The 4072-nt window shown below is 38.9% G+C and overlaps 1 pseudogene; it reads right to left on the reverse strand.

Annotated features, from left to right (window-relative positions):
* Nucleotides 1–1005: 1005 nt before the first annotated feature.
* Nucleotides 1006–1501, reverse strand: LOC141498053 (large ribosomal subunit protein eL21-like; annotated as a pseudogene).
* Nucleotides 1502–4072: the final 2571 nt, after the last annotated feature.

Here is a 4072-nt window from a genome sequence, read left to right on the forward strand (position 1 = left end):
AAGCAGAGACAAAAAAATGCATAAAACTGATCAGAACATTGAAAAAAATCTGATGCATATGCAATGTTTCACACACCTGAACCTCCTTCCTTTATAAGGGATCGAGAGGGATCTTCTGTCTTATTTAGGAAGGATTTGTTCAAAAACCCTTTGAAAAAAGACTGCCAATTATAGGAGTCACTACACTTGGATTCTAAAATCATAGACATCCTGGATGAAAGTATTAGCAGTGAACAGGAAAGCAATTACATATAATATCTTTGTTATCTACAAGAGACTGAAAGATGTAGAAATTTTAAGAGTCCCCTCTGTTTATTGCTTATTATATTTAAAGCATTTGATTCAGAAGAGTTAAATAGCTATTTAAAGATTTTCTTCTAACCAAGTATCTCCCATCTAGACATCAAAATAGATACACAGATAATAGGTAAGTAGATTGATAGATAATAATAGCTAAATAGATATGGAGATATATGGATATATATATGTGTGTGTGTGTGTGTGTAGAGTTATAATAAATAGATGGATAGGTAGGTAAATACAAGATGAAGAGATAGGTAGCTACATGATATATACATATATATATATATATATATTGATAATGATGATAATGATGTTTATCCTTCATTCTTTTTTTCTTTTGGCAAAGCAATGGGATTCAATGACTTACCCAAGGTCACATAGCTAGGCAATTATTAAATGTCTGAGGCTGGACTTGAACTCAGTTCCTCCTGACACCAGGGCTGGTGCTCTATGCATTGCACCACCTAGCTGTCCCCTTGTCCTTCATTCTTTTTTTTTTGCAAGGCAAATGGGGTAAGTGACTTGCCCAGGGCCACATAGCTAGGTAATTATTAAGTGTCTGAGGCCGGATTTGAACTCAGGTACTCCGGACCCCAGGGCTGGTGCTCTATCCACTGCACCACCTAGCTGCCCCTATCCTTCATTCTTTTTTTTTTCCCCCAAAATTCAAGAAATCTTTTATTGGTTATTTTTTAAGTCATTTTAGGGGATTGGTTCCAACAGCTCAGGTTCCTTGCCATTGGTTCTCACAAAGTGTGCTTCTCTGGGTGGAGCAGGCTGACGTTTTAGTTGAACCCAAGTGCCTTTTTCTTTGGCTTCTTTCTTCTTCTGATCATTTTCCTTTACTCACTTCAGGAAGCTATCTCTGCTCTTAGAATGCTTAATATGCTCAATATGCACATTAATTCTCTTGGCTAGAATCTTGCCCTTAACCTGTTTGTTTACAACAATGCCTACAGCATGCTGTGTAACATTATAGACTCGTCCAGTCTTGCCATAGTAACATTTGTGGGGCATTCCTTGCTGAACTGTGCCCATACCCTTGATATCTACAATATCACCTTTCTTGTATATGCGCATATATGTAGCCAGAGGGACAACACCATGTTTTCGAAAGGGCCTAGAAAACATGTATCGAGTCCCTCTCCTTTTTCCTTTTGTGTTTGTCATTTTGGCAACTCACTGGAATATGGTGGAGCCGGCGGGAAAGCCCTATCCTTCATTCTTGAAGAAGGTCATGACATCAGGGAGGTGATGCTATGACAAGTGTATGAATTGTATCTGAGCGAGGAGGGGCTGGGCTAAATCACCAGCCTCACTTTCTCCTCTAGAGCCATCTGAATCCAGCGGCCAGATATGAATCAGAATGACTGGAGATGGTCCTGGATGGAAGGCGATCAGGGTAAAGAGACTTGCTCAAGGTCACACAGATAGTAAGTGTCAAGTGTCTGAGGCAGGATTTGAAATCCAGGCCTCTTGACTCCAATGTCCATGCTCTATCCACTGTGCCATTTAGTTGCCCAAAGAGGTAGCTAGATAATGAATGCATAGATAGGAATATTTGGTTCTTGTTCTTTTTTATGGAAGAGGTCCAAAATGCCATCACTATATTAGAGGCAAATTGTAATATGTCCTTCTGTGACTGATCAGACCAATATGAACTCAGAATGCTCTACCATATTTTGGGCACAAATAGTCCATATGAACACTTAGGGAGGAATCACTATACTTTCACATCTCACATATCCTTTGGACTGCTTCAATTCTGCCTTCCTCATAGAGTGCAGCACCCTTTCTGATGAGGACACGCCAGGTACCATGTCTCCCTTGCTGTATGATCAATTCCAAAATTCTTAAGAAAAACCTTCAGAGTATCCCTGTATAACAGGATATCTATGTAGGAAAAATAGATATATAATAGATAAATGAATAAGTAGAAAGGAAGATAGATGGGTAGGAAGGCAGGTAGTTAGGTAGATAATAGACAGATGGATAGATAGGTATATATACACATATAGGTAGATAGATAATGGATAAATAATAGATAGATGATAGACACACACAGACAGATTGACACATAGATAGACAGATAGATAGATGGATAGATAGATGGATAGATAGACAGATGGATAGATAGATAGATAAACCATTAAGTACTTACTATGCTAGGGTATAAGAATAGAAATCACCTAGTTCAATGATATTCTTATTACAAAAATCTGACTAAACACACCAAAATATTCATTTTCCCCAAAGGTGTTAATTGCTGGAAGGGAGCTCTCACATAATATCCAAGTAGGGATATCAAGGTTCTCTAGAATTTTCTATGTGCAGCTGTTATTGCGCTAGTTATACCAGGCTCCATAGCCTTCTAGAAGAGACCCATAGCCAATCAAAAGTATTTCATCCTGTCATTCACAGGAAGATTAAGAGAATGAAGAATGTCTACTGTCCAGATTATGATGTAGTTGGGTGAACAACCTGTGTAATTCGTCAATGTATGAGATGTATGCATATCTGGAACAGGTACCAATTAGCAGTTGAATCAAGAATTAAAAAGAAAGGAAATCAGGCTGGGTTGCTGGGAATTCAGGAAATTACAAAGCCCTTGCAATGATTCAAAACTTCTCCCAGAAACAAAGGTCTATCCATTTAAATGTACCAATGTTATATTTTATAATGATGACAATAATGTGACTACAAGAAGCAGATTATTATAATCCAGATGGATAGAAAATAAATGTCAAACAAAGGTCTCTGGAGAGATACATAGTGGGTGTGAGGCTTTTTATTTTTTTGGCAAGGCAATAGAGTTAAGTGACTCATCCAAGGTCACAGTAATTAAATATCTGAGGCTGCATTTGAACTCAGGTCCTCCTGACTCCAGCTCAATCCACGGTGCCACCTAGCTGCCTCCAGCATGTGTGAGTTCTGAAGAAAATGATTGGCGAGGTCAAAATGCTTTATTCCATCAAAGGTGTTTTTAAAACAATATTGTTATTACTATTGAAGATTAGGAGTAATGGCTGTCATTGGGGGAAATGTATAGTAGGAAGAAAAGATGGGTTGGTCACATGGTGAGAATGAAGGATGATAGATGGATATTCCGAGTGCTAGGCTAGGATCCTCATGATGTCAGGAGAGAGTGAGGAAGTTCTCTAGCACTTTGGGTGGATCCTTTATGATGAATTGTGGGAGGTGAGCAGAGCAAGAGTTATACAGAATGGGGACAGATGGAAAGCTTGTGATCTGTATTATAAGAAATGAGATCACAAGGCCATTTCCGTAGTCAGCATTTTAGAGAACCCTTAGCAATCTCATAGTCCAGCTACCCCACTTTACAATGGTGAAACTGAGGCCGCCAGAGAGGAAATAATTTCCCCAAGTCACAGAAATAGTCATCTTAAACATTCTTCCATCTAATCCCTTACTTCTGCAACTTCCACCTGTAACTTCCAATAGTAATCTGTCAGTCTCTTGTAAGGCAGCTAGGTGATGCCATAATGCTTAGAACACCAGATCTGGAATGAGGAAGACACATCCATTTCAATTCAAATTTGGCCTCTTAGCTGGGTGACCCTGGGCAAGTCACTTAACTGGATTTGTCTCAATTTCCTCATCTATTAAATGAGTTGGCGAAGGAAACAGCAAACCACTTTAGTCTCTTAACCAAGAAAACTCCAAATGGAGTCATGAATATCAAGCACAACTGAAAAATGATCTATCAAGTACCTTGTAAAGGAACTTTCAGGTCTCAACCCCAGAGGGG

The sequence above is a fragment of the Macrotis lagotis genome, chromosome X, assembly GCF_037893015.1.
Source record: "Macrotis lagotis isolate mMagLag1 chromosome X, bilby.v1.9.chrom.fasta, whole genome shotgun sequence".
Lineage (NCBI taxonomy): Eukaryota > Metazoa > Chordata > Mammalia > Peramelemorphia > Peramelidae > Macrotis > Macrotis lagotis.